Below are 11611 nucleotides of genomic sequence, written 5' to 3' on the forward strand. Positions count from 1 at the left end.
GACTATCTCAAACTGAATGACCTAGGGTAACTCGATCTTAATCCTGAGCTAACTATGAACTCTTGTTTATTTGAGATTATCCTTTGATTTGCATAGGTGAGAGTAGTCCAACATCATTGCTCAATAAATCTCTCATTTTGAGGATAAGACTACACAGATAGCTGGGGACATAGCCTTGCGATATGGAATTCACTCCTACTCGATTTAGGGTTAATAGATGGGTCGTTATCTTAAGTGCTGATGTCTTGCCTTGAACAACGGGCCCCGTCCTCTCTTAGAAGAGAGGGTTATGATTTATAAGTTGGACTATAAATCAATTGTTCAATGGAGGATTAGTGGGAGCTTAAGGAACAAGATGTATTTATAGGGGTAAAACGATAATCTTTGACTCAACTGTGAAGAATTGACTTACCGATCATGGTTAGAATGGAAAGAAATATATCTATAGTGAGGAGAGTGCAACTATCGAGCTATAGTAGAATGCCTTGGTAGTTAACAAATAGTGATTAATTCGGTTTAAAGACTTTAACCAATTAATTACAAGTCGTTGAAGCTCATGATCTGTAGGTCCATAAAGTCCCTCTACTAGCTCGTAATTTGGATCACTAAATTGAGTAATCTTGATAAGATTTGAAATTAGGGTTTAAAATTTGAAATGTTCAAATTCAATTATGGTTTCTATTTATTATAATCGATACAATTAAAAGTTTAATTTTATCGAAATTAAATGAAATTGGAGAAATGATTAATGTTTAAATATGATTTAAATATTAATTAAATCAATTTTATTTTGATGGAATTGGTTTTTATTAATTTAATATTATATATTAAATTATTTTTAATTAAAATATTTAATTAATTAGTTTTATTTAAAAATTAATTATGGAAATCATTTTGTGGATTTTTTTTTTGAAAATTGATTTTCAAAGTGGAGATTTCCAACACTAAGTCTTCAACTACCTTATTCATTTATCCATTTTCTCAATCAAGTAGGAGCTGCCCTTCAAGCAAACCATGTATTTGCATGGTGTAAGTTCTATAAATTGAAGTGCTGAAATGAATTATGATTCATGCTTACTAAGAACTTCAATTGAAACTCTACAGAAATCACCAATTCCTCTTCATATCTTATACACTTCTAGCTCAATTTAGTGTTTCCACCCCACAATCCTTGTAAGAGAATAGTAGAGAAGATCTTGGTGGTTGTCTACTTGAAGGTTGAAGCTATTTTATGTGGATTTCAACTGGATTTGAAGAGGATACTTTAAAGGTATTGTGTTCAGCAAACTCTCTTCTGTAAAAGTTACTTTGAAGCATGTTTAAACTCAAATTAATTAAATATGATTAAAATGCTTATTGATTATGTTTTTCCTCCACTGCATATTAATATACTCTTATATTTTATAGTTATAACAAATGTTATAATATAATTCGAAGGTATAACTTAAATATTTTGCTATAAAAATATTTGATAGTGTTTTTTTTATTAAAGCTATAATATCTTTATATACCTACAATATTGTGATATCATTTGTTTATAATAGCATTTTTTTTGTGCTATTATATATTATCAATAGGCTTAATCTGATGTTATAATAGACTTGTTTACTCTTTCTCATTGCTATGGTTATTGTAGTCACCGTTCCATAGCATTCATCTTTTGCGATATGAATTTTGTTATAACATTTATTCATTGCTATAAAAAAGTAATTTTTTAATAGTTTTTTTAGTAACTAAAATTATTGTTTTTTTTTTTTTTTGCTAAAAATGAAATCATTTTATTATTTAAGTATGCAATAAATTGATTCACATTCGACAAAAGTTACTTTTTATTTTTAAGTAAACAAATCGATCCACAAAGTACTTCACATATATAACACATTAATTATAAATACAACATTACTTCATCTTCTAATTAAAATTTTGTAATCCATATACATTACAAAACAGAAGTGTTGAATAATTTCCTAGAGTAAAGTTATCCAACATTACAAGATACAATGTTTAGCTGAATTTCATTTCTAACAAGTTAGTTCACAAAATATAAAATTAATCAATTATCCAAGATAATTACATCGTCATGGAGTTAAGTAAGTTATCATCTATAATTCTCTTGCATATCAATCACCTACATAAATATATATAAATATATGATTAGTTATGTGAATACCAAAATAGTAAAGTGAATAAAGAGATTTTTATTAAGTGGAAATAAAAAGGCATAGACAATAATATACCGATAACAGTCACTTTGTCAGATGGCCATGCAATCATACTTTCTAGAGCTTCTTCAATATAGGTTATTTCTGATGTGGGCCTCCACAAATATACATTGGGTTTCTTTGATACATCAACCTAGAATCTAACTACATGTGATCCAATAAGAATGTGATGAACAAGAGTAGTAGGATCATTAGAAGACCACCGTTCTTTGGCTACTATCACTCCCGAGCCAAGCCAATCTAATAACTTGCGCTTGAGTTTAGTATTATTATTAATATTATTGATGAGAAAAAAAAATTAAGATGTGAGAATTTGATGATAATGAAATCTATAGTATTATTCATCACATACAAAATAGATTTACCGATGAAGAAGATATAGGACAAGTTGAAGGAATGTTTATTGGCTTAGGTAAATTTTTTTGTGGCATTAGAAAATTCCTCACTTGGTTCAGCTTATAACAATATGCAATTAAAAGTTATTTGTACAGTAAAAACATAAATATTACGAATAAAACTTATTAAAGAAGCTACGTTTACCTATTTTTTTTTTTTTTTTTTAAAAAACTTGATATCAATGATTTCATTTCTTTCATTTCATCCTTCATCTTCAAATATTCATTTTCAAGCATTGTATACCTACTTTCTCGTTGAGACAAGAGATAATTTTGAACGATTAACACCAAATCCAACTCCCCCCCACACACACAACTCATAGAACCACGTTCAGCCGATATGAAATCCAAGATATGCACATACTATATATCACAATAAGTAACCAAGATGACCTTCCAAACTTTCAACCAATATGGAAAAAAAAAATATGCAGCTCACGATTTCAACCAATTTCTAAACCTACATGTTGGATGAGCAAAATGGACACCAATAGAGAATGAAAATGGGTACTAATGGAAATTGAAGAACAAAGAATATAAATTTAGATTTGAATATTGATGATATAAAAAAAACACTTGTATGGGAAAGCGAGAAATAGACCCAAATGGGAAAATGTATATTAAGGAAAATTGAAGCCAAAAAGGTTGAAGATCATGATCTTGCAATAAAGCAACCATTGATGTATCTAAAACATGTAAAATGACAAAAAGAAAATAGCAAACTTTTTATCCACACTTTTATTGCATTCTCCTTTCTACACACACATAAGCAAAGATCAAGTTCAAATTAAATCCAAAACCTTATCTTCCTCAATTCCAAAGTTTAAATAATATAGCCTTCATGGATTGTAGAGACCAAGTCTAAAAAATCTACAACAATAAATAAGCATCAAACAATATAACTAAATAAATAAAAACAACCATATCCACTAAAAAATTTTGGAGATGATTATTAACAGACAAGCAAACTCACAGTACACAACCAACTCAAAGCACCAGCATATAAACGAATATGACAATGCTTTTAGCTTAGAAGCTCCATAAATCAAAACATTCCAAAACTGTTTTCTTTCTTAGCGTTTTAATTTGACGGGCAAGGAACATTGAAATGGACGAAATAGCAAAAGTAAACTACTAGGTTCAGTGACAACAATTGACTTATAGTACCCATAGATCTTGGTAACTTGCAACCAAATTATTTTTGCCCAACTTTACAGAGATTCAATGTCAAATTTATTTTTTTCATCCAAGTCTTATCAAGTTCATGAGATTGACGACAAAGTGAACTTCTAACATGAGACTCTCATCCTTTGTCCAATGCATATTCAAAAGTTTTCTTATGTGTGAAATGATTCTAATAATGACTTCTCTTTTTCTTTTCTTTTTTCTTTATCTTGCTCTGCTTTAAACCAAAGAAATACGTGACATGTATAAGGAAGAAAACTCATGGCAACATAAATATGATTAGAACTGGTTACACTAATAGACTAATTAATCAAAATTTTACTACTATTATTGTTAGAAGGAAAGAACATAACTATGAAAAAGTGATTAACAATAAAAATACTATTGACTATTACTACCAATTTTAGCCAGCTATTAGGCTATAGTTGCTATAGGGCAGGAATACAACTTTACCGTGAGAACTTGGGATTTAAATGACATTGAATTTAGTTCATTCATAAGCAATATTAGTGGACATTTCAGTAGAGGATAGTGCTAAACTTTCTCAACAATTCATTTTAGTACTTTAATAAAAGACAACTCTTAATCAAGTTCTACTATTCATTATTCAAAATACCAATAAAAAATGTGAACATGAAACAAGAATTCCACAATGATACAAATAGAACGAAATTAGACACAGGACACAAAGGAGGACAGGAAATTGCAAATTTAGAAAAGAGAAGAGTATGCCAAAGGTGTTCACTTTCAAACCCTCAAATATGTGGGTTTCTTTAAAAAGTGAGAATGTGAAATCAACGGCTATGTTTCTCTGATGTCTAAATTTTAATGAACTTTTTTATGATATACTTCCATAAAAATATGAAAAGAGACCTAAAAAGAAAAGAGTAAAGAGAAAGGAAATCAGTGGAACAACAGAGTGAAAGCAAAATGGAAAAAAAAAAAAAAAAAAATCAAACAATGAATTGAAAAAGGATACCTAAACAACCGATAGATGATGTTGAGAGCATTTGAAGAGAGGGCCCAACCGCAAACTCTATTTTTTGTAAGAAGAAAAGCTAAAAAAGGATCCGCAAGTGCAAGCCTTCAATACCCTAACATATAGAGTCATGGGTCGCCACCGAAAACACCATCGATCCAGTCGCAAAGGCTCCTCTCACTAACATCAAGCAAATTCCAACGACTCAATCGGTGAAACCATGTCTCTGGTTCAATCTTTACTTGGCTGTGCTTCCATCAAGCTTGAATGGAATGAAACACACACACACACCAAAAAAAAAAAAAAAAAAAAAAAAAAGAGAAACATTGGGAAAGAGAAGTAAAAGGGAGAAATGTGAGGGCTTTCTTCGTGTGTGAGAAATGTGAGAGCTAATTTCATGTGTGAGTGGAGAGAGAGCGAAATATGAGTGAAAACCCTTGTTTTTTAAGTGTGTATTTGGTCTAACGCAAAACGGGGGTTTGGTGGAAAAACTATAAAGTGAAATGGGCTAAAAGTAATAACGTGAAGTTGAATAGTATACTACGTTTTTTCTCTATCTTACTTGTGTTTGTAGCATCACTTTTATTGTTAAATTAATAACTTCAATTTTAAGTGGCATTTAGGCATTTTTAGATTGTGTTGAGTGTTAAAATGTTACTTAAATACATTTTAAGTTGTCTTGAGTGTCAAAGTGTCATGTAGACACCCTTTAGGTGTATTTTAGTTTGGGTTTGAGAACAAATGTGAGATTTAGGAACTTTTTAGGTTGTGTTGAGAGCGAAAGTGTAAATTCTTTTTATGAACTTTCTTAAGTTGTTTTGATAGTTAAAATGTCCTTTAGACACTTTCTAGGAATTTTTTAGTTGGTTTTGAGAGTCAAAATGACTCTTTTGAACTTTATAGAAACTCTTAGAAATTCTTCAAGCGTCAAAGTTTCACATACGTTCTTTTAGCATGTATTTGAGGGTGAAAGTAACACTTGGAAACATTTTAGATTGTGTTGAGAGAGTCAAAGTGTCACTTTTTAGGAATTTCTGTAGCTTTTTTTGTGTTAAAGTAACACTTACAAACATTTAGGAACATTATAGATTTCAAAGTGAGAGTTCGATAATTCTTAATATGTTTTGAGAGTCAAATTATTACTTAAGCATGATTATAGGACCTTATAAAGTATCTTGGGGTTTGTGGGGAAAAGTTTATCTAACCTTTTGCTTTAACTCCTACTGGATTAAAGTTTATTCATTTGATTCAACGATGGATAAGGATTGGATTAAGCTTAGAGATAAATTCTCAAGAGAATATATTGATGAAGTTGCACAATTCATGGAAGTGGCAAAGTGACATGTATATGGAGAGGAAAAAACAAGATGCCCATGTACATCTTCCTCTAAGTCTGAGAAAGATATTGGGAATAAGTATGAAAAGCTTGAGGCGGTGGCGACAAACTTAAAGGAGGAAAATGCCATGTTGAAGTCAACAGTTTCGACTTTTCAAGATTAATTGACTGAAATCAAAAGACAGTTTGTTGCACAATAAAGGCTAAGAGATGGACCTTCGAACAACTAGGTATGTTATGACAACTTTCAGTTATGGTCAGTGGATTTAGGAACTTAATTTGTTGTTGTGTGGCAATCTTGCAGTTATGGTAGCCACTTCAAATATGAGTGTTTTAGTGAATTTAGGAACTTAATTTGTTTATTGTGTGGCTATCCTACAGTTATGGTCGCCACTTTCAATATGTGTGTTTTAGTGTATACGTTTTAATTGTTTTTTAGATTATCTTGAGGCTTAATTGTACACTTTAAAAGAACTTTGTTCTTGGCTTATTTTGTAGGGGTTCGAGAGTTGAGTTATATGCTTTTAGGACTATTGAATAACGGGTTTAGTCTTGAAAGAAAATTAGGTGGTTTAGGGGGAAGGGGTTGACTTCGACACTATATATGTATTTATTGCTACTTTGTAGGTATAAAGTGAAGGAAATCAGACTCGAGATTTCCATGAGCAGCGAAAATAAAATCATTCCAAATTACAATCATGAATGAACAATACAAACTACAGTCGTATAGAAACATGCGGTTATACAATCAATACAGTCGTTATTTACTTGACAAACGTCGTGAGTTTCTTTTTGCCGAGGGAAAACTCAAAACTATTTTTAATCTTTTGTAAAACCTTTCAATACTTACTAAAATTAGGAAAATAATTTTCCTTTTAACTCACGGTTACCATGAAAATCTAGTAACCACCCACTCAATTGGTTATTAAAGAAAAAGAATTAATTATCCAATAATTAATATTATTATAAATATAAATGATAACCAACTTATCATACTATATTTATAACCTATAGTTTTAATATTTCATCTCATGAAACATATAAACCATAGTTCTTTTTCTATTCCATGGTACTTAATGTAAATCTCATTTACATCAATCCTTCAATAGATGTATCTCATACATCATACCGATTATATCATATATAATCAATTTGAACATTTTAAATCAACACTAAGAACTGATCCTCAACTGAATCCATTGAGCTACCAAGGGGACCTTATGGACCTGTAGCTCGAAGCTCCAACAGTATGTGAATAACTGACTAAACTCTTTAGTCACAGGATCCACCATCCGTTAACTGCCAAGCACTCCACTAAAGATCGACAGTTGAACTCTCCTTACCACAGATATATTATGTGTCCATCTTAACCAATCAGTAGTGCGACAACCCTTCACAGATCGCTCGTAAGTACAGCTGGGCCAATAACCGTTATGCCCCTGTAGTTACATCTGTCTCTTTAAGTACCATTGATCCCTCTAATGAACATAAGTCATAGTCTACCACTGATCCTTCTAATGAACATAAGTCATAGTCCTACTATGACTGAGTCTTCTTTTCCAAAGAGAAGCTGTGGCCAATATGTTCAAGTCTCGGAATCAGCCCTTAAGGGAGCAATCTCTCTACTTATTCCTGCTTCGGGAAAGAAGTGAATTACATCTTGTGGATTGAGTTCCCAGCTCCTAAATCAGACAAGTCCCCAAAATGGTAGGCATGTTGAGTTGGCAATCTGGCCACTCTCACCCATACTAATCAAAGGACCGCCCTCAAAAGCAGGAGTTCTCAAAACACTCAAGATTGAGGTCGTGTCACCTTTGGTCGTTTCGGTGAGATGTAAGTCTCTAGTATCAACGGCATTATATACAGAGTCTAGTCATCTTGTGGTCCAGGTCTTATACAAACTCTTTGTATAGGACACCCCCGCTCACACGTCTCCACATGAATGATCAGGATCTACCATCCGTAGTAGTTTACAACACTTGCAAACCTCTACAAAGCGAACCGTATCCTTAGTGTCACCAGGATTAGGTATTCCACCATAATCCTTATACTACAGACTTATTTAGGTTATCACTTAAGGCATGATCTACTTGTATATCACATATACATGCTTAAGTTCACATAAGATAACCAAGAATCTTTGTTTATTGTGTTGGGGTTGATGCCCTAAAATCTCCGTCCTGTAGTTTGTACGAACGCTTGTGTTATATAATATATGATATTTACTTCACATCTTATATTTTGCTCAGTTGCTTATTTTATTTGCTTTACCACAAACCAATAAACATAAAATCCCTGGTTATCTGTATGTGACTCAAGCATGTATGTGGTGACATATAAGTGGATCATGTCTTGAGTGATAACCAAAATGGTCTGTAGTATATGGATATAGGAGGGAAACATTATCCTGGTAACGCTACGGATGCGGCCCGCTTTATGGAATGGTCACAAGTGTTGAGTAAAAATAAAAAAATATAGTAGTTATAGTAGATATGTGAAAATACTATAGTAGATATGTGATATCAAACTATAGGGTAAAAATATAATATGATTATATTTATATTAATTAATTGGTTAATTATATGATAATTAAGCCAAAAAACACGTTCGAACGTGCGTTAGTGGGAATGCGTCGGTTATTGTAACTGATGAATTAAAATGAAATTGGTTTTCATTTTGAATCGTTCGTCCGGAAAAGAAATTAGAAGAGCACGTTGGTGAAAACATAATCGATCGTGTAATTTTGAGAGCCTATATCATAGTCGCTCTACGCCTAAACGATTATCCACCTTGCTCCTAAATGATCGCATTCTAAGTCCTAAACGATCGAATAGCTTCCCTAAATGATCGTATAATGTGCCATATTAGCTAAACGATCGTATACCTTTTCCTAAACGATTGTTCAGTAAAATCTACATGATCGTGTAGTTTCTCCTAACGATAAGCATCATGCTATACAATAGAGTCTTTTTCCCTCCCACTTGCTTATCGCCTACACGATCTGTTCTTCCTCTTTCCTCTACCAAATTCACCAAAGACCACACTTTGGGTTCTCACTCTAAGAATACCTGGGGCTCTTTTCTGGTGGTGTCGTCCCTGTTGTGTTCGTGAATTTTTGGTTGTTCGTGCTACTACAGTCGACGCATCTGCTAAGCGTTGGTTGATTGGGTAGAGGTTTCCGCTACGTTGAGTTCCGAAGTTTGAAGAACGTCTTCAACTGGTATGGCAACTCTCTCCCTTGTTTATTTTTGTTCAAAGCATGCCTTTAATTAACTATATGTTTACATAACTGTGCGTTTGAATGTATTTGATATATTTCAGTCACTCTGAAATTGGAGCGATCCGAATGCGCTCATGGAACTCTTCGGTAAGAGATCATTCAATTGGTATCAGAGCCAGGTTCTGATACTCTGATTTCATATGTTGCAACGAAATGACATTTACGTTCTTGGTGGGTGCATCTCTACACTGTTTAATGGTTAAATTGCTGTGGATATGCGGATTAATAGATGTTTTCGTGGATAATTATCCTCGGTTTGATTTAATTCTTTTACATTTGTGGTTGTTTGTAAAGGCCCCTGTATTTTTGGGCATTAATAATCATTATCGAGTCTGTATTCAAAGTCTATTTGAAGTTTTGAGTCGTTCGAAGAAGATGATCGGAGCAAGTGTTGCAGTTCTTCGAGGAAGGAGACGATCTAGGGTTGATCGTATCATGCAGACGATGGTGTACGCGATTGCTGTTGATCGCATTGTATAAACGATGGGGTATGCGATCGCTGTTGAATGCATCGGTTAAATGATGGGGTATGTGATCAAGAGTTGATCGCATCGTATTGACGATTAGGTACGGCGATCGGTTTAGTGCAGATACGAAGGAAGTATCGGAGATCGTGGCTGATGTAGTACGAGGGTGGTCATATGCAGATGAACTTATCGTTTACACACGCGCGCAAGACCGTACTGGACGATTGTTTATCGGTCGAAAAAGCCTTATCTCTTAGTAATCATGACTAAATGATCGCTTAGTAATGCAAGGCAAATCGTGTTAATACTCTATCGTTGACGAAAGTTGAGTACTAACATAAGCATAAATCTACAAGTCAAACATGCGCATCAAGCTTAAACTAGCACATGGTCGCTAGATCGTTTAAAATATTTTTACTACTCGGCCTAGTGCACGATGGAAGAAATCGATATAGATTCTACCTACAACACGTAGTTACTTACAAAATGATGGAAGATCCCTATACCTGTGCCCAGTACGTCGCGATAACGCTCCAACCGCTGTTCACCGACACCCCTCGCACCCCCCCCGCCCCGTCGCTCCAATGAGATTCAAACCAGTTGGGTTTGATAACTGTTTAGCTTGATGAAAAATGTAATAGATAGGTTATTTCATTCCGGTTCTTTGTAATAGTTTCATCCCGGTCCATTAATCCTTTATTTTATTAGGCGTGTATGTTTTATTATGTATATAAGGTATGTACAAGTGTCGTACAGTTTATGTCATACATCACTTACTATGTATAAATATAGTTAAATCCACCTTAAGTATAACATACGATTTTTATTATGCAACAATTTATAAAAGACAAGATGATTAATATTGTAAGAAGTGCATCATCATATAAATATAGAGTTATATTTATGCATGCATTAAAAAGCTCAAGACATGCATCACCTTTATATTATAATGTATAGATATAAGGTGAATGATGGCATGTTTTCTTGGTTGTTACGTGTTATAATAAAAAATATATATAGTAATGACCGGAAATTGCCTATGAAGCATGACACATAGGTTACTTTATAAATGTTATAAACACCTGTGGTGTGTGTGCAATGGTTTTAGTTGTTTCTTTTTAAAAGTTAAAGAGAAAATTAGATCTAAAAGAAATAAGAAAGACATGCATGCTCACTTAGGTTTAATTCACGGTTTTAAAGTGTTTAAAACTTGGATCACATAGACCTAAGATCACGGTTCTAATATGATTAGCAACCCTAAGGCTTATACTTTAATCAATTTAATAGAACTAATATGTGGCTGATATAAAGTGTTAAAATGTAGTAAATCTACCTATATAAAGGACCTTTATCTAAGTGGGTTCTTGTCGGTGCGTGGTATTTAATTGACCTGGAAAATGTAACACCGCTTACGTGGGAACTTATCTAGAAGGTGAATTAGATAGATTTGATGCATGCCATGCAAGTTAAGGACAGTTCATTTAAAGGTTTAAAGTGACTACTTAACTTGTTCATATTTGATAGACAAATGTTGTTTATGAGCAGAGTTTATAAAGACAACTTAGACTAAAAATCAGTAGCCGGATTGCCTAGGTTATATGAACCGTAGGTAGAACATTCAGTGGGAAAGATCTAAACAGTCGCTACTGAAAGCTATAAGTTACGTCTAACATTTACCACCTTTCATGTTAATCTTAAATAGCCACAATCGTAGATATCTATCTCGAAGACCCTTCGCCACCTTAAT

General features: G+C 33.1%; 1 long non-coding RNA gene across 1 annotated transcript; it reads right to left on the reverse strand.

Moving 5' to 3' along the window:
• Positions 1–1988: 1988 nt before the first annotated feature.
• On the reverse strand, positions 1989–5246 carry LOC120078180. The gene is made up of 2 exons (XR_005481942.1): positions 2238–5246; positions 1989–2128 (listed from the first exon to the last, which is right to left on the reverse strand). It is a non-coding gene; the product is annotated as an uncharacterized LOC120078180 (long non-coding RNA).
• Positions 5247–11611: the final 6365 nt, after the last annotated feature.

Source organism: Benincasa hispida, chromosome 5 (assembly GCF_009727055.1).
Source record: "Benincasa hispida cultivar B227 chromosome 5, ASM972705v1, whole genome shotgun sequence".
In the NCBI taxonomy this organism is placed as follows: Eukaryota; Viridiplantae; Streptophyta; class Magnoliopsida; order Cucurbitales; family Cucurbitaceae; genus Benincasa; species Benincasa hispida.